Source organism: Schistocerca cancellata, chromosome 9 (genome assembly GCF_023864275.1).
Source record: "Schistocerca cancellata isolate TAMUIC-IGC-003103 chromosome 9, iqSchCanc2.1, whole genome shotgun sequence".
NCBI lineage: Eukaryota > Metazoa > Arthropoda > Insecta > Orthoptera > Acrididae > Schistocerca > Schistocerca cancellata.
In genome coordinates, this window is record NC_064634.1 from 188,080,580 (window position 1) to 188,101,496 (window position 20,917).

Below are 20,917 nucleotides of genomic sequence, written 5' to 3' on the forward strand. Positions count from 1 at the left end.
GTTCACAATTCATAGTTAATCTTACAAAAAAATGTATTATGCAGTTCCAAACAAATAATCATACTGAATTTTCTCATTATGAGAATATTGAAGGAGTAATCTGTTTTACTCGCTAAAAACATTCAGAAGTCTAGATAACACAAATGTTTATTTAAGACAACCGGTTTCATCAGACTTCATTGTCATCTTCAGGTCTCAAAACTCTTTTTGTTGTGAAACACACCTCCTGCCAAGTGGTCATGTGGATAAAAATCAGCTACATAAATTATCTTGTACGAATGACCATGTGCATATGTATATCACTCAAGATGCTTGTATGACAAAAACACAGTACACAGTAGCACATCTGTTTACATAAATTGGACATCTTGTGCTATTGTGTACTGAGTATTTGTCATGTAACATGTGCTGTATGTTTTTAAATATTTTAGTTATGACAAATATTTTATAATGTGCTGGTTTTTATCCACCTGACAATTTGGCATGGGGTCCAACATAAAATGAAGGTCTTTTGTTTTCAATAAAGAACTACTGATGCATTCTAGGCTGTTGAATTTTTTTAGCAAATAATGATACTTACAGGTACCAGAGGTAGAGATCAATGGGTATACACTTGATGAAGGTCCATGTATGAAGTTCCTAAGTATCCAGATCGATAGTAAACTGGCGCCCATGGATAAGTTAACCAAATACCTCAATTTTCCCTGGTTTTCACTTAGAAATAATCTCTCATTATGTTGACAGACATGATTACTAGCAACACTTTCATTCAAAAGTGTACAATCTAGGACAATGCAGCTAAGATAAAAATGTATTTAACCTTCATATCTGTGCTATAAATATTGTGTAAAGCTGATAACCAAACATATCGCATTTGTGTCTAGGGCTCAGACTGGAGTTTGATACATTGTTACAAAGCTCAGTAACAAGTTCTGGTAGACATCAGGCAGGATTTTGAAAATTCCCAGATATTCAAAAAGAAAGTAAAAGAATACATCATTACCAATTCTACATTTTATCAGAATATTTGGACTCTTGCATGTAAATTCCACATAAATTTAATGGTGGTATTAAATAGATCTAGGAATTTTTCACAGTACAGAAAACTAATAGTAGACTGTGAAAAGTAAATATGTTGTTCAAAATATTAGATAATAGCAGCTCTGACTTTTTTCAGAGCAGCTGTTCTTCTTGTAATATACACATATCAAGTAACCAAGAAGTAATCTTTATAATTGACAGGCCTGGAAGTATAAAAATAGGCCAATAGTTTCCCATGTCTTCCCTCAACCCTTTTTTGAACAGGTGTCTGTCTTCAACATACTTCAAAACATTGGGAAAGCATCCCTGTTCAAAACACTGGTTGAATATTTTATTTAGGGAGGTGCTATTATACCACACGCTGCTTTAATCACGTTAGTGGGTGTCCCATCCCATACAGCAGAGTTTTTTTATTTTTTAATGATAATATAATGTTTTCCACATTCTTTATTGTGACTTTTTTAAAATCCATAATATACTCAGCTTCTTGGTGGATTCCAAAGGGATTTACTTTACTCTGATACTCTGCTGCATCAACGTCTGACTTTGCCACATTTATGAAGAATTCATTTAAACACTCTGATATTTGAGCCTGCTTTACAATAAAGCTATCATCTACTTTAATCCTAGATATTTCATTACTTCTAACTCTAACACATAACTCTGATTTGACAACAGACCACACTGCTTTTGTTTTACTTTTATGTTGTACAATGAACTTCTTGTTTACCATTTGTTTAACTGTCTTCTCGACTTTTAATAGCTTTATAATGATGAACATACACAGTAAAACGTCTGTTTTTATTATATTTCAGTTCATTGTGGAGTTTCCTCTTCCTGGCACTAGAAATTTTTATACCCTGGGTTATCCATTAGTTGTTTTGTTGCATGTCATTCTAAGTGGAAAAGTTTCATTAAATATTACTAGAAGGCTACTTAAAAATTGTTAAAGCTATTATTACTTGAAATAAAGCTGTTGGAAGGCCATTCAACCTCTCTTAACTTTTTCTAAATGTAATTGGATTTTTTCACTGAAGTGCCTTTTCATATGGCTTTTATTACATGAAATTTCTTTCTTAATTTTTGGTGGTCCAATGAATAATGCAGAGTGGTAAGAGATTCCTAAATCCAAGCAAAATTCATAAAATTCTTCAAATACATAATTTCTTAGAATATTATCAATACAGGTAGCTGACCGTGTATTTAGTCTAGTTTGTTGTATGAAGTTTATTTTGAAGCAAAAGTTTTTATTAAGTCAGTGAATTTGGACACATCACTGCTTTCAACTATGATATTCATATTGAAGTCAGCAGCTATTAATATCTTTTTTATTTTTTATTTCCTGATTTTTTGAGCAAGCAATGAAATTTCACCAGAAAAGCTTCAATTGTAGCTTTCTCTTGTACTCTATAAACAGAAACAACTTTGACATTTAGGTCCCTCAACTCGATACAGCAGCTTTTAAATACACACTCTACATTCAAAGGATTAAAATATTTCTTATTTTACATTTTATATCAGAATGAGTACATGTGCAAGAGCCTCCATGTGGTTTCTCTCATCTACAAAAGCTATTGACTAATTCGAAATTTTCAATTTTATTAAGAATTTTAATGTTATCAGATGGAAGCCAATGTTCATTGAGGCAAATATATATTCAGATAGAATAATTTGTAATTCGTCCACTTTATGTCTGTTGTTTGAAAAGTCAGCACTCAGACCGTTTATATTCAAGTGCATTATGTAGGGATCTTTTTTTCTGTTTGTGGTCTTAGGCATACTCTTTCTTGGATACTAATTCAGTATTGCCATTTTCATAACCAAATACCGTTTCTCATCCCCATCATTTTGTATAAGTCTGGTACACAGCTTTTAATCTGCCAGCAACTTGTAATTTGACTTATTCCATACCCATCATGGCTCTAATGTGTGATGGTATTTAGAAACTGCAATGTATGAATAGATGAAAGAAAAGGATGATAATCTTCTTCATTCCATATTTCCTCTCTGGTTTGTGATGAGTAACTTTTCCACTGAAGTGTGGAATTCAACTCTAAAATGAACATGTATGTACTAAGCTTACATAAAAATTAATTTTATATCTTACACTGGCATTTTGTGTACTCATGTTCTTCTTAAATTAATTATAATTATTAGTGAATTTTAATGATTACAACTGATTAATACCAATAAAGAATTAATGTGCTAGAGTTCAACTCTACAGACTGTGTAAGTTCTTTAATCTATTCCTATAAGATATTCAGCTGGAACTGAATAGAAGTCTTGTTTCTCATTTTTGCAAAAGAAATATGTAATTCATTCCCATGGAATATGAATTTTTTCACAGACAAAATGAGTGTAGTCACTAAAAAATACTGACTGCTGATGTTTCATCCAGGACCTTAATAAACATAATCACAAATTCCTACAAACTCCAAACTATGAGGGTTGGAACTTAAATAGTGGCAACTAGCTATTCACAACCAATACAAAATGATATAGTAGAGATGCTGAGTAACGATAGGCAATATAAAAAGATTCACCCAGTCATGGCTTTTGGCCATTAAGGCCTTTGTCAGCAGAAGACACACATACACACACACACTCATGCAAGTGCAAATTGCACACATGTCTGCAGTCTCAGAGAGCTGAAACTACACTCCAAGCAGCATCACCAGTATATGATGGGAGTGGCGACTGGGTGGGGGTAAGGAGGAGGCTGGGGCGGGGAGGAGGAGGGATAGTATGGTGGGAGTGGTGCACAGTGAAGTGTTGCAGTTTGGACAGAGGGTAGGAGAGAAGGTGCGGAGGAGGGGGGGAGGGGGGTAAGTAGCGGAAAGGAGAGAAATAAAAATAAAAGAAATTAAAAGACTGGGTGTGGCAGTGAAATGACAGCTGTGTACTGCTGGAATGGTAACAGGAAGGGGGCTGGATGGGTGAGGACAGTGACTAACGAAGTTTGAGGCCAGGAGAGTTACAGGAACATAGGATGTATTGCAGGGAAAGTTCCCACCTGCGCAATTCAGAAAATCTGGTGTTGGTGGGAAGGATACATGTGGCACAGGCTGTGAAGCAGCCATTGAGATGATGGGTATCATGTATGGCAGCGTGTTCAGCTACAGGATGGTCCACTTGCTTTTTGGCCACAGTTTGTCGGTGGCCATTCATGCGGATAGACGGCTTGCTGGTTGTCATGCCTACATAGAATGCAGCACAGTGGTTGCAGCTTAGCTTGTAGATCACATGACTGGTTTCACAGGTAGCCCTGCCTTTGATGTGATAGGTAATGATAGAGACCGGACTGGTGTAGGTGGTAGCAGGATGATGTATGGGAAAGGTCTCGCATCTAGGTCTATTGCAGGGGTATGAGCCATGAGATAAGGGATTGGGAGCAAGGGTTGTGTAAGGATGGGTGAGTATATTGTGTAGGTTTGGTGGATGGCAGAATACCACGGTAGGAGGGGTGGGAAGGATAGTGGGTAGGACATTTCTCATTTCAGTGCATGACGAGAGGTAATCAAAACCCTGGCAGAGAATGTAATTCAGTTGCTCCAGTCCTGGATGGTACTGAGTTACAAGGAGAATGCTCCTCTGTGGCTGGACTGTGGGACTTTGGGAGGTGGTGGGAGACTGGAAAGATAAGTCACAGGAGATTTGTTTTTGTACAAGGATGGGAGGACAATTACGGTCAGTGAAGCCTTTAGTGAGACCCTCAGTATATTTAGAGAGGGACTGCTCATCACTACAGATGCAATGACCATGGGTAGCTAGGCTGTATGAGTTCTTGGTACGAAACGGCAGCTGCCACCCATTTCATACCAAGAAGTCCCTTCCGAACAGCCTAGCTACCCATGGTTGTCACATCTGTAGTGATGAACAGTCCCTCTCTAAATATACCGAGGGTCTCACTGAAGCCTTCACTGACCGTAATTATCCTCCCATCTTTGATTATCTCTCATTGTGCCCTGAAATGAGAAATGTCCTACCCACTATCCTTCCCACCCCTCCTACTGTGGTATTCCGCTGTCCACCGAACCTACACAATATACTCATCCATCCTTACACAACACCTGCTCCCAATCCCTTACCTCATGGCTCATACCCCTGTAATAGACCTAGCTGCAAGACCTGTCCCATACATCCTCCTATCACCACCTACTCGAATACGGTCACAAACATCACCTATCCCATCAAAGGCAGGGCTACCTGTGAAACCAGTCATGTGATCTACAAGCTAAGCTGCAACCATGAATGGCCACTGACAAACTGTGGCCAAAAAACAAGTTGGACCATCCTGTAGCTGAACACGCTGCCAAACATGATACCCCTCATCTCAATGACTCCTTCAGAGTCTGTATCATATGGATCCTTCCCATCAACACCAGATTTTCTGAATTGCGCAGGTAGGAACTTTCCCTGCAATACTTCCTATGTTCCCGTAACACTCCTGGCCTCAACCCTCATTAGTCTCTGTCCTCACCCATCCAACTCCCTCCCTGTTCTCATTCCAGCACTACACAGCCATCATTTCACCATCACACCCAGTCTTTTAATTTCTCATATTTGTATTTCTCTCCTTTCCGCTACGTACCCCTCCGCACCTTTTCTCCTATCCTCCATCTAAACTACAACATTTCACTGTCCGCCACTCCCACCATACTATCCCTCCCCCTCCCCGTCCCAGTCTCCTACTTACCCCCACCCAGTAGCCACTACCATGATGGGTGGGTTGTCCAGAAAGTGTCGCAGCTTCTTTCGCAAAGCTGGTCACAGGTCATGCTACAAAAATGAACAGTAATGCTGTGTATTGACGGTCTGCCGTGGGCGAATGTAATGCATTAGGATAACATCATCACAGTCGTACACAAGAATCACCATAAGTTTCACCATACTGGGGCTCTGACACACTTTCAACTTCCTCGGTGACCCATAATGACGCCATTCATTGGATTGGCATTTCGGTTTTGGCTTGTATGGTGTGGCCCATGTCTCGTCCAGTGTTATGATATGGCATAAGAAATCCTCTCCTTCGTGCTCATAGCGCTCGCACTGCATCTGAGCAGCATTGTAACACATCCATTTCTGCATTTCCGTCGAGTCATGTGGATGCAATATTTCGCATGGCCAGGTGTTCCTTCAGGATGCAAAGCACAGTAATATGCGCTAATCTGGTTTTGTGGATGAGCTCACAAATCATATGGCATCAATCACTGTCCACTAACAAGGTAACAGCATGCATGTCTTCTTCAGAGATGCTAGGACAACCTGCCTGATGCATGTCTGCCACAGTTTGCCACCTTCATTGAAGGCTTTTCCCCAGTATGCCACTGTTCTGTATGGCAGTGCCAGTTCCCCACACACCTCTTGAAGACCTTGGTAACACTGTCATGCTGTATGACCTCTGGCTCATTCAATCTTGATCCAACTCCATTGTTCCTGTTTTGAAGACATATTGACACTGTTACATTAGACCTCTTGCTCACAAGTGACTGCGTTTCCCTCGATTGTGTGCACACTGGTGATGTGGGACGGGCGAGACCATTTGCTTGGAGGTAAGGTAGGTATGTCAACAATGTGTGCTATCGGCAACAATAGTAGATTCCATTGCATAGTGTCTCCACAGCAGTGTTGCCACTATGTAATTTCCAACCTACATATTTTCTTCTGTTGCTGCAGGTTGTACAAAATACAATGCACACAGATCAGCACCTACTAAAATTTCTAACTGACCCCTAAACATGTCCTTAGCTTGGCGACCATACAAATCTAAAAGTCCAAACTGGAGTGAGGGGACAATGTGAGCAATCATGACAGTGTTGCTATCTCTCTCTCTCTCTCTCTCTCTCTCTCTCTCTCTCTCTCTCTCTGTGTGTGTGTGTGTGTGTGTGTGTGTGTGTGTGTGTGTGTGTGTGCACATGTGCTGATTTCACTCTGAAGAAGGACATTGTCTGAAAACTCAGCATCATTTTCAGTCTTTTTTATGAGTGTGTATTCGGTGCCTCAGCTATATGGTAAATAGTTACCTTTAATCCTCTCACTATTTGTATTCAACCTGGCACATTCCCTTATTGTACTGATAGTGGAGGATAGTGTTGAAAGTTCAAAATTTCATACTAATTATCACTGAACATTTCACTAACAACATTCTATGCAAAAAATTGGATCAAATCATTTCTTGGTCGTAAAGGTTGACATAACATGAAAGAGATTCAGCTGCTGAAGGTATGAAGCCATATTGAAAATATGTCTGCAAGCTGAAAGTAAGGTACCGAAAGTTAATGTTCACAGGGTTCTAAGAATGATATCTCATGGTATACCTCACAGCCAACTGTGAAAAGTTCATTAATTAATTAATCATGTTTGTAGATCCCATTAAGAAAGAGAACTTCTACTGCTGAGGAATATCAACAAAAACCAGTGACTTATAGAAACTTAATCTGTAACTTGCATTAACAAAAAATTATCACTCTACAGATTAATATTATTTATGAGGAGTGTTCGTTAAGTAAGGTCCGTTTGAACATAGGTACACAATGAAAGGTTATTTCAAAAAAGTAAATTTATTTTCATAAAGTATATACTTCACTCTATTTTTCAACATAGTTGCCAAGTTTGTTCAAATACATATAATACCTCTCAACCAATTTTAAAATACCCTCTTCATAAAAACTTGCCGCCTGCTGTGATAACGAAGAGTTCACTGCTGTTTTCATGTTGTTGTCATCATTGTAATGGTTACTGAGGTGTTGTTTGAGGTAGAAGAACAGATGGTAATTGCTTGGTACAAGATCAGGACTGTAGGGTGGGTGGTCTAAAACTTCCCAGCCAAAACTCTCCATAAATCACGGGTCTGACCAGCAGTGTGAGGTCTTGCAATGTCATGGAGAAGGACAATTCCCTTTGTCAGCATGCCACTTCTTTTGTTTTGAATCACTCTGTGTAGCTTTCTCAGAGTTGGGCAGTATGCTTCTGCATTGATAGTGGTTCCTCACTGCAGGTAGTCGACCAACAAAACACCATGCCTATCCCAGAACACTGACACCATGATTTTGCACTGGGGCAGAGTCTGTTTGGCCTTCACCTTTACAGTGTGTGTGCTTCCATTCCATGCCCTGTTATTTTGATTCGGGCGTGATATGAGAAACCCATGTTTCGTCTCCAGTTACAATCTGACTCAAGAAGCCCTCACCTTCTTCATAATAACGAGTCAAGAACTTCATCGTACAATCTTTGGTTTTTGTGGTCCTCTGTTAGGAGTTTCAGGATCAAATGGGAGCTCAGTTTCCTAAACTTTAGGTGTTCAGAAGCAATGTTGTAGAGCACTGGTCTTGACACATCAGGAAATTTGTTTGAGAGACCTGTTATTGTGAAGTGCGTGTTATCACAAATCCTCACTTCAACTGAAGTCACCAAATCGTCTGTAACCAAAGAAGGGTGACCGGAACGGTCCTCATCATGGATGTAGTCATGGCCACCTTTGAATTCTCGTACCCATTTATGCACTTTGCTTTCACTCATAACACTATCACCATACACTTTGCAAGTACTGTTGATGAATTTCTGTAGCAGACAGGTTCCTTGCTGACAAAAACCGTATCACTGAGCGAACCTCACACACGGTGGATGAGTTGATAGTCTTAAACATTTTGAAAGTACAGAATGGAACCATACAGGTTAGCTGTAGAGCTGAAACTGAACACAGTTGTTCCTGAGGCATGCTGGTACATGACGCATGCACTCGTTGCGGTATGCATGTGAACTACTAGTGTCGACAACAAAATGGACCTTACTTAAAAAACACGCTTCATAGTTTATCTTGGCAAAATTTAGCTTAGTAAATTAGAAGGGAAAAACTGTTATATTAAATAATTGTCATTTACCTCGTATTTGCAGCTTAGTATTTACCTGGTTGCATTGGTGTGTTTCAGAGAAAATAGTTACCTACCCATGAAAGTTTTAGTCCTGTTTACTGTACATTGCCACCTGTTATGCAGCTTTAAAACGACTGCTGCTAATTTCCATGTAGAAACAGAACTTTTCTATTCTTGACTCTAGATAATTTAGACAATGAGCTCTGTTTTTAATGTTTTATTTTTATTTCATCATGAACATTTTACAGCTATTGATGTTAAAAGTGACTACAAATTGAGTAATATATACCTATATAATAATTATATAATAATAATAAAGAAAACATTGAAATCATGTGAACCTGCATACAAATATACAATGAGTGTATGTTAAAAGTTGAATGTATATTTAAAGTTTAGATCTCCTTTTGCACAATCCAAAAGTTCCCCTATGGCATGGCATGCTTTCTTTTAAGTCAGTTTTGTAGAACTTTTCTGAAATTATTTAATGAGGTCGTTTGTGCACCTGGTGCCTCCTTAAAAGTGTCTCTGCAAGATGTTTGATTGTATCCTTTATGCAATATTCTTACTGCTCACTTCTGTTAAATAATGCATTATTTTCTATGCTGTCCCAGAAGAAAATTCCATATGTCTGCAGGGAGTGAACAAAATAAACTAATATGGTACTTTTGTCTTCAGGTCAGCACAATTAGAAACTCTTCTAAGGCCAAAAGTGCTGAACTGAGCTTCTTCAATAAAGTTTATATGTATCTGTTTTGATTTCAGCTTGTAATACAGAAATGAGAACAGTGAGAAACTTGACATCAAAACTAGGGATCACATAGTAGGCAAAGTTAAGAAATTCTGCTACCTAGGTAGAAAAATAATCCATGATGGATGAAACAAGGAGAACATGAAAAGCAGAATAGAATTAGTAAAAAGGGCAATTTTTGCCAAGAGAAGTCTACTAGAATCAAACATGGGCCATAATTTGAGAAAAAAAATTCTGAGAATGTATGTTTGGAGCACAGAATTGCATGGTAGTGAAACAGGGACTATGAGAAAACTGGAACAGAAGAAAACAAAAAATCTGAGATGTGGTGTTACAGACAAATGTTGAAAATTAGGTGGACTGGTAAGGTAAGGATTGAGGAGGTTCTCCACAGAATCAGCAAGGAAAGGAATATACAGAAAACACTGACAGCTTTAGAGGTTAAAAATTGTAGAGGAAGGCGGAGATTGGAATACATCCAGCAAATAACCAAGGTCATAAGTTGCAATTGCTCCTATGAGATGAAACAGTTGGCACAGGAGAGGAATTTGTGGCACACTGCAGCAAACCAGTCAGAGGACTGAGGGCTCAAAAAAAAATATCCAGTTACAACCTCATGAAATTTTGCACCCAGAGTTTCATTTAGTTTACAATCTTTAATGTCTACTTCTGGGGCTAGAATGTTATTTTTGTTTGTGTGAAATTGAGCCTGTGTGAGATTAGCTCTTAAGCTGTTTGCTTGAAGCAGCTATATACATACATGTTCAGCTACCCTCTGTGATGCAGCTGGTAAAACTGAGTTTGTATTCCTATGTCTTTAGTAAATGTTATAGTTTTTTAACCATTCTTTAAAGTCAATTGACTATCACTAACAGTATGAAAACTGTTCCAAAACCACAAGGCTACAAGTCTAAGTCACAGATAAATATGACAAGTTTAAATTGATTCAGATTTCTAGTGCAGAAATACTCAACTGTGTAAACCTCTTAGGGAAATTGCTGACTATTGTAGTGGGTGGCATTAGCACTTATTTTCAGCAAGAATTTAAATGAATGGACCATGAATTAACTGAACAGTCCAAATTCAACAGAAATACTTACTCTGACCATTGCTCCAGATGAGATGATACCATTGTGAATTATTTGCAGAACTTCAAATAACGCCCTTTTATCCTAAAAGCATGAAAGTTAAGTAAGTTTCTGTCATTTTTAATTAGGAGTATATCCAAATTTTTCATTTTTTCTAACTGCAACCAGAAAACTTTAGATTTTGAGTCCTATAAGTAATTTGAAACATTTACATTCAGGTAGAACATGACACTAATCAACTCATAAATGTATTGAATATGCATTGCATATTAAAAAGTGAGGCATCAGTTTCCTGCAGTGGCTTGTCAGACACTGAAAATGTGAATCCACCACAATGTCTGTACCACTTTCAGTTAATGTTTTTCACATTTCTTCTTTCCAACCTTTGTATATGTGTTAAGACCTATCATTAACAACTTCTTGGGTTTTTCATTACATGGAAAAGGTCACATTTTTACAAATCTTGTCCTTCATGAGTAACCAGCTGGGCATATAGACCAAGCCTCATGCACCATATTTTAATTAGTTATTTTCTTATCATTGTGAATATATATGGTATGGTATGAAATGGCAGTCACCTATTGAGTGCTAGATCATGTCAGTTAGCATTCCAGCTTTACCTTTTTCTCAAAAACCTCATGAATCCTGTGATTTTTTTCTCTAATCTTACTGGAAGTGCTGATACTATCATCAATATTTTGAAACATAGATTTTTGTGCCTTTTTACAATATCTGCTATCATTAGCTTCCATCACGATCATTATGAGCCAATATTTTAAAAATTATATTACTGTAATTATTCAGTCTTGATTTTCTTTCAAACACCAAGTTTAAACCAGTTACATTCCTAATCTTGGTTTGTATTATTGTCTTTGTTCAACTTGTAATCTTAGGCAACACCTATCTTGTTTACCATGGATGTTCATTGAGAGGCAACACCTATCTTGTTTACCATGGATGTTCATTGAGATTAAATAAACTTTTCATTCTGAAACTGAGTCTTTCAATTTGTATAAGGATACAACAAATTGTTGATGAAGATTTTGGTGCCTAGCAAGGCAGCTATTTTGTTTCAAACTGAAATCAGTTTCATTGCACTTTCATTATGAAAAAGCCATTTCTGCAAATTACACAGAAGCAACAGAAACAGTTTGAGAAGCAACACCTGCAGAAGCAGCAAACACTTTACCTTTTACAGAAACAAGCAGAACAGCAAGAGGCACAGTGTTGGTAACAACAGCTGCAACATCAACAACTTCATATTAAACAACTTCTATTGGTACATGCACTGTTGTCCAGTTCCTGATTTTAAGCCCATCAGTCCTCTCCCCATTTATTCCCAACATTTAATAGTGTCTGCAATGCCAAGAATGACTATGTTGCACGTTTATAATACCAACTAATTGTGTCTTAACTCACACTTGTGCTGTGAATATTTCCTTTTCCAGTATGGTCCAGATACCTTTTGACTTCTGTAGAAATTTTCCCCTCAGCCAGAATCTTCATCTATCAACTCAGAAGTACACATACAGATATTATCCCATTATTTTGACCAGTGAGTGAATGGATGTCAATATTTTTGTTTTGCCAGTTTATTACTCAGCCAGGCTAATCTTCTACATAAGGACCATTGAGATGCTAGGCATAAGTCAACAAATCCTTTTCATATACACCATCCTGAGATGCAGTCAACCTACATGAGACATCATCATAAAAGACTGCCTTCCCAGGAAATGCCAGAATTCCAATTACATGTTGAAAGTCTCAACTGGATGACTTGCCATTTGAGAAAGTGCTCAGATTTGCTCAAACACTAAAAATAGTGAAAGTTGCAGAAAATGTTATATCATAGGACACTGAATTTATCACATCATCTGTCCACTGACACAGACAGTTGCTGCACTGTGATTACCTCATCAGCACCCATATCTATCATGTGCTGACTGTTTCAAACAATATAAAAGATGATATACACTGATGGAAAAAGAAATCACACCACCAAGACAGAGCTGCGTGACATAAACAAAAGTTGGTAAGCATGTTCTGCATCTCAAAGATAATGTTTATTCAAATTTCTTGGCAGTCGCATCAGAGTGGCACTAGTAGTTCCGCTCTGAGGATACAAATCAGGTTTGCTTTAAATACATGCTATAATGGTTGTGGAAATTAGTTACCTTTGAGATTGGACAAGAGGAGTTGATGTTAGTCAAGACTATAAGGCAACTAAGATGCCACTATCAATACCTCACCGAGTTTTAACAAGGTCATGTAACAGGGCTACAAGAAGCAATATTGCAGAAAGAATCGGCAAGTATGTAGTCACTGTATATGATTGCTGGCAGCAGTGGTTATGACAATCTATGGTTGCAAGACGACTGAGCTCTGGATGGCCATGTGGCACTACAGACAATGGCTCTGGTGCATTGTGCTGCAATTGCAGCAGCAGTCTGAGCAGCACTTGGCATCACAGTAACACAATGAACTGTTACAAATCAGATACTTCAAGGACAGCTCCAAGCCAGACACCCTGTAGTGTGCATTCCACTGACCCCAAATCACTGCCATTAGTAACTTCACTCATGTTAAGCAAGGGCTCATCAGAGGGCAGGGTGGAGGTATGTTGTGTTTTCTGATGAAAGCTGATTCTGCCTCAATGCCAGTGCTAGGAGGAGGACAGTTGGTGGCCTGAACCAACTTGTCTGTGTGCTATTCGTACTTGGAGTTATGGTCTAGCATGTGATTTCATATGACAGCAGGAGTGCTCTTGTGGTTATCCCAAGCACTCTGACTGAATATTTGTACATTAATCTGGTGATTTGACCTGTTGTGTTACCATTGATGACCAGGATTCCAGAGAGTGTTTCCCAACAAGGATAATGCTCACTCACATACCACTGTTATAACCCAACATGTCCTACAGAGGGACAGCATGCAACCCTGGCCTGCTTGATTACTAGATCTGTCTCCAGTTCAGCACATATGGGACATCGTCAGACAACAACTTTAGTGTCATCCACAACCAGCATTAACCACCCCTGTATTGACTGACCAAGTGCAACTGACATGTAATACCATCCCACAAATTGATATCCAGCACCTGTATAACACAATGCATTTATGTTTGTAAACTTGCATACAACATTGTGGCAGTTAAACAGTTATTAATGTATACCAGCATTCCACATTTGTAGTGCCTTATCTCACACTTACATTAACCTGTGACCATGCAATCTGAATCACTGAAATACAATGCTTAGAAAAACATTTTCTCAAAATTTCGTTACTCTGTATTAATTATATTTTGGTGTTCAATTTTTTTCCATCAGTGTGACTGAATCAATAAAAATCTACTCACCAGCTGGTGGCAAGAGCAAACACAAACAAAAGTTAAGGAAATGTGCAAGCTTTTTGAGCCTGTGGCTCCTCCTGGCAAAAGGGTTGAAGAGTAAGGAAGGGGCATTGAGGAAAAGAATTGGTGAGTTTTGCTTTTCCTTCCCCTTCAAGCGTTCTGCCAGAAGGAGCCATAGACTCCAAAAGCATGCACATTTTGGTAACTTTTGTATATATTTGCTCATGCCATTGCTTGTTGATTAGATTTTTATCCATATAGTTATATTATGTTTTCAAAAATTAATTATTTTTTTTAATACAAAAGGTAATAATTTCTGCATCTCCAAGACTATTTTTTCTGTCTATAACTAACAAGGAGATATTTCTAAAGGTAAATAAACAATCTTGAAATTTGGCAGTTATTTAGAGGGGGTAAAATAATGCAATACGTAGTTTTTCATTTGAGCCCAATTTCACTTTTAACAGGTAAAACACATCCCAGAAGATAATTTGCCATAATATTAGGTTTAGATGGAATATCTTCAAAATGATGACATATAAAAAATGTATTTAGTATAAATGTTATGCTATTAATGTTCTTCAAAACTGTATAAATCAACTTTTGTAATAACATGAAATTTTGCAAAACACTGCACTTCCATTAATTAATTTTGAAAAATGAAAACAGCAATTAAAGAAGCTATATATGTAAAGAAGCTTTAAATGCTATACATCCAAGAGTAACAATGCTGGTTGCTAAAGTAACATTTCAATTACCAGATTTCGATGTTGTCATGAGGACTTTTGGGTCTCCAAAAAGAAATCCTCAAATTCGCACTCCAAAATCACCATTAGTTCCTTTTATAACTATGAAGAAGGTGGGTTGTAAGTGTTAAAAAACTGTTTTGAGCAGTTTGCTTTAGAAGAAGAACCTTGTACATCCAGTGTTCCCAAATTGCTTGATTACATGACTACAGCCACAGGACATACAAGGCTTTTGATGTGGGAAGGACTTTGTGAGAAAATAATCAGATCTAGTTCTGTTGAATGAGTATTATGTTGTTTTCTGCTTCAGAAACAATGTAATCAAGCCGCAGTCACCAGTTCACTAGATTATATATATCGACTGAAATAATTTCATTCATTTTATGTGCATGGTTTAAAAAATTATATTTTTTATAATTTCTTTACATATTATCATTATTGTAATGAGTTTGGATCATAAAAAAGAGCTACATTTTACTTTCAATTTAAAAAAATATGTGTATATGAAATGGTAAACTAAAAAAATTGAATGGAAGACATAAAGTAACAATATAACAAATGAAACAAATATAAGTAAAATTAATAATTAAAATAATAATGAATTTTTAGACATTTTAATTAAGTATGTTGAAAATACTCCGACTGCACACTGTATACATCTTATTTTTGAAAAATGGTTTTCCAGAAACCAGCTTCATTACACCTAGATGCAGGTGACATGAAAGTGCCTTTAAGTTATTATTAGAGTAGTAATTTTTTTATTAATTAATGGTGGTGGGGTACTTTGCAAAATTTTATATCATTACAAAAGCTGATTGCACAGTTTTCAAGAATATAATTACATATAAATTGTTACATGAAAAACATTTTTTGTGTATCATCATTATGAAGTTATTTCCTCTAAATTTAATAGGCCAAATTACCTTTTTGGCTATGTTTTACCACTTAAAAGTGAAACTAGGCTGAAACAAAAAATTGCATATTGCATTATTATGCCCCTTCTACATACCGGCCAAGACTTCATATGTTCAAGGAACCTCACCAGCAACATTTCTGTTAAAAATGATGTTACCAAGTGTATTACTAGAACATATTTCATTCAATACAGCCTTCATGATACATTATGTGATAAACTTAACTTTCTTGTCCAGTTAAGTGAACTCTGCCATGTTCTTTACTGTACTAGGGTAACCAACATCATTTTCTGTAAATAACTTGGGTCTCTGCTGCCTGTGGCCTTGCCACTGTGGTCCCACAAGTTCCCATCAGATCACCGAAGTTAAGTGGTTTTGAGCTAAACTTGGATGGGAGACACCTGGGTCTGCTGAGTGTTATTAGCAAGTGGCATGCACTCAGACCTTGTGAGGTCAACTGAGGAGCTATTTTATTGAAAAGTAGCAGCTCCAATGATGCAAACCAACAATGGCTGTGAGAGCAATTTGCTGCCCACATGTCCATATCAACATCCAGTGATGCATATGGGTTGAGAACAATATGATGGTCAGTCAGTGCCATTCCACCTTCAGCGCCTGTTTTCCTCCCTGGCAGCAGGTCACTTTGTCTGAATGATTGATCTACAAAAAACCTATTTTTAGCTATCCATTGATGACAAACTACAGATGTTCATGATGTTTAATGCCTGATTTGGATTATAACAATATCATGGATTGCTTTTTCTAACAAAGTGTTATATTTTCAACAGTTTCTGGAGAAGAAATAACATTGATGACACCTTAGTTATCAGGACTAATGTAACCAGCCGCTTACACTATCCGTGAACAATCCCTCTCATTCCATAACTTCATCAAATTAGAATATGTGTTCCACATGATTAACATTTATCCATAGTTTATCCTGAATGCTACCACAGATACAGAATTTCTGAATGAACTGGTAATGTCAACATTTAATTCATTTTGACTCCACTATATGAATAGGTTTTCATTTGGTTATACATATGGTGTCTCAGGCACTTCAAGTGAATAAGTTAGAACATACAACTGTACAAACTTCAAATATTCAGTTTTCACTTCATAAGAATTATTCCCAAATAGAGAAAGAAGTATTAACCATCACCTTTGATCCTATGACTGGTTTCCTGTATAATTTCCTGTCACACTGACTGTGTACCATAAGAACCATCTTAGCAATTTTTAGGCCTGATCACTGTATTAATGATAATATATCATAATGGCTATAGATTGAGCAGTTTGACAGTATGTAATTAATTAACATTGAACATAAAGAAAATGAACAGCATGTATTTCAGCACAAAGAGCGAAAACAACTCTGTGTCACTGACCATATATGATAAATCTTGGATGTATAACAAATACAAATGCTTTAGGGATGAACATTGATTGTCAGTTAACATGGAATAAAGACACAAAGGTACTGGTCAAACTAGTGCCACCAACACGTTATGCTCTTGGGGTACTACATCATTTTGTAAAATTTGATGTGTAGTGGTGACATAGTATTTGTAATACATTGATTTCTTAGCTATGGTATTGTTTTATAGGGACTGAAGGAACAAAAAATTGGCACAGTTTTTAAACTGCAGAGAAAAGCGTAATAATAATACCTAGAAGTTTTAATGGGGCTCAATGTAAAGAACTGTTAAAAAAACTGAGTATCCTTCAAGTGAGTACCTCATTCTGCCAATCTATTGTGCACATCAGTGAAAACATGACTAAATATTTCACTAATAGTTCTATACATAATCATGGAACAAGAGTTAGTTTGAACTTACATTTTCTATTAGAGACCAAAAAATGTATAATATAACGAAATGAAAAATATTTCTAAAATATGCCTGTTTTAAAGGCAGCTAAAAATTTCTTCATAGGTAATGCATACTATATGATCAATGATTACTTAGAGGACTCAGAGTAATGGTTAATAATGAAAGGAGGTAACTGCAAAACATTGTCACATTAGTGCTTTGTCATTCTTCTGAGTTCAACGTCTCACTCATCACGGGGGAGATGCTAACACGGTTTTTCAAGTGGATTGAGGGGAGGACATGAACACATGCAGGAGAATAAGGGCATTTTTATGAACCTGGAATGAGGTTTCTGAATGTACTGGTGTTAGGGCAAGGGGCGTAGCAGAAAGTTCAGGTTCTGGGGACAGCAGTGGGTATTCTTGATGTGTGATGAGTATCCTTGATGTGTGTAGTGATAAAAGGCAAAAATTTGTTTATATGAAAGAACATTTGATATAAGGGATCAAACAAATGAGGCAATGCAGTTGTTAAGACACTAACCTCATATCAAGGAGTGTGGAGTTCACCCTGTCCAGCCATCTTGGTTTAATTTTTTTGTGGTTTTCCTAAATCATTTCCAGCAAATGCTAGGATAGTTCCGTCATAAAGGTCATGGCTGAATGCTTGTCCTACCCTCATAAAGAACAGTTATGTATATTCTGTGTGTATGTATATTTTTGAGCTATTTATTTTCATTGTATTTTTATGTCAAATCAAATATCATTGTAAGATGATTCCTGTATGGATCAATAAATAAATACATTTCCCTTACATAGTCATGATGATTTTCTTAACATATGTCTTTACCATAGGAAGATTACTATACATGATAGTTTTAACAATGGGTCTCAATTATAGGTTCACATGTCTACCTTGATAATTTGCAAAAACATTTAGAAACTAGCATACATCAGTGCAAGGCAGTATTTTTGATGCAGAATAGAGTGAAATGTGACTTTCAAAGCAGTAACTGATAGTGAAAAATGATAGACAGTGAAGGTTTCTGTTAAACAGTGAGAGTAAGGGTTGTGGCTTGTTTTGCTTTAATGGATAATTCCATGTTATCAGTCAAATGTTATTAGTTGAATCTGCCTACAACTGTCACTGTTGGGATTAAAGTAAGAGCAGAACATCATCATCTTCTCTATATAGATGGAGTGGCAGTTGTCTTTATATTTTTGCTCCAGTCCAGTCACTACTGAAGTGAACAATTGAATAACATCATCTCGATGTTTAGTATACATGTTTCGATAGAACTACAACTGCTGAACTGTGAAGTACCTCTAATACCCTCCACATATCATCAGTCAATGGCAAAAGCCCAGGTGAAATTTTACACATGAATCGTCTGAGGAAAGTGCCTTGCTTCCTCTATCCTAAGAATCAGCACGTACCTTCTGCATTGTAGGCAAGTTTGGCCCCAGGATACTGAATTTATCTACAGATATACCAAACAAACTGTCCTAAAACTGATTCAACTATTGCAAACACTGAGCTGAAATATTTTATATTTGCTGTCTTATTATATATCACTATCTTCATTTAATTAATAATCTCAGACAAAACATAGTTAGCCTTGTACTTTTGGAGGAAGCTGAATAAAATTGTTACCTCTTCTGTGTTCTCAGAATTTGGGCAGATGCAAAATTCATATCTGTTAGCCTCAAAAGCTGTTTTTCTCATGTAAAACTGTTCACAGTTATTCACAGTACAAAAGTCCCAGTCAACTTAAATGTTATAAAGTCATTCTCAGATAACTGATTTTCTGAAACTCTGCAAGAGTCTCTGTGATCAACACAACACATTACAGATGCAGCATTTTCTGCAAAGATGTATCCTTGAGATATACTCCTGCCAAGACATATAAATGTAGATGACATTCCAATCATGTGGTAAGATACATAGAATGGTACAAAACTGTTAACAAATGCTGTGAATTGAACCTGAGAGATCTTCTAAAGTTCCAAATTCAAGTCAAAATCAGCTTTATCACTTATGTTAATTGTATACTATGCTTTCATGTCAGAGGTACAAATAGTACATTCCATAAGAACTATTAGTACAGCAACACACTAAAGGAAAATTTCTCCATTCACAAGATGGGTACTAAAACAATTTATGTCAAATTCTCTATCTGGCAGCAAGAGAGACACAAATGATGATTGATTAGAATCCACAGTTACTTCATTTATTAACAGAGAGGAAACTAGACTACCCAATGATAAGGCAGGAAAGTTGTCAAAGATCATCGGTCACAGCAGACGTAGCAGGATGGCATGACAAAAAAACCACTAGTTTCTATGAACCCTGTGACATTCATAATAGATTCTGTGTTCTTCTATAACAATGTGTTAGAAGTTATTCACAAACATAATATAAGTAACAGAGGTTTTCCCAGAAACCTGAAAATTAATTAAAAGTAATAAATACATCATACACTTTTCCTCTCAAATATCTGGATTCTAAGCTTAAAAGTTACTTTTAGTACTGTCATAAAATTATTTAATTGGATAGATGAAAAATCTACTCACCAAGCAGCGGCAGAACACCCACATAAAAGACTGTTATAATAGGCAAGCTTTTGGAGCCAGTGGCTCCTTTTTCAAGCAGAAGAGTAGAAGGAGAAGGGTGAAGGAAAATGACTGGAGAGGTCTTGGAAAAGGGGTAGATTTCAGGAAAGTCACCCAGAACCATGGGTCAGGGGAGACATCATACAGGATGAGAAGGAAAGGCTGAATTCCCCTTCAACCCTTCTGCCTGAAGAAGAAGCCGCTGGCTCTGAAGCTTGCCAATCGCAACATCCTTTTATGTCTGTGTTCTGCTGCTGCTTGGTGAGTAGATTTTTCATCTATCCAATTAAATAATTTTATCAATAATTGATTGTTTTCATTGTTATATTTTAGTACAGTGAAGAATAATACAAGGGGCATTCAATAATAATGAAATAAATTTTTTTCTTGGCCAGCTTCAGTTGAAAACATATGGGATTTGCTGTGGGACATTATGAAAAGGCTTTTAGACTTTACATATGTCTGCTTGTGTCTGTTATGCGTAGATGGATATGTGTGTGTGTGTGTGCGTGTGTGTGTGAGTGTATACCTGTCCCTTTTCCCCCCCAAGGTAAGTCTTTCTGCTCCCGGGATTGGAATGACTCCTTATCCTCTCCCTTAAAACCCACATCCTTTCGTCTTTCCCTCTCCTTCCCTCTTTCCTGATGAAGCAACTGTGGGTTGCGAAAGCTTGAAATTTGTGTGTGTGTTTGTTTTTGTTATTGTTTCTATCAATGTACCAACGCTTTTGTTTG

The 20,917-nt window shown here is 37.1% G+C and overlaps 2 protein-coding genes across 4 annotated transcripts in view; one reads left to right on the plus strand and one right to left on the minus strand.

Moving 5' to 3' along the window:
* The window catches only part of LOC126100255 (dynein axonemal intermediate chain 7-like), an 844,976-nt gene that overhangs the window by 483,096 nt on the left and 340,963 nt on the right, over positions 1–20,917 (plus strand). The gene's annotated exons all lie outside the window — the stretch shown is intronic.
* Positions 1–20,917, minus strand: part of LOC126100253 (toll-like receptor 13) — a 229,344-nt gene that overhangs the window by 206,582 nt on the left and 1,845 nt on the right. For 2 of the 3 annotated variants that reach the window (XM_049910839.1, XM_049910837.1), the window contains exon 2: positions 10,764–10,835. The exons of the other annotated variant lie outside the window; for it this stretch is intronic. The gene's annotated coding sequence lies outside the window, so the exon portion shown is untranslated. The remainder of the gene's footprint in view (positions 1–10,763; positions 10,836–20,917) is intronic. 3 annotated transcript variants of the gene reach the window in all.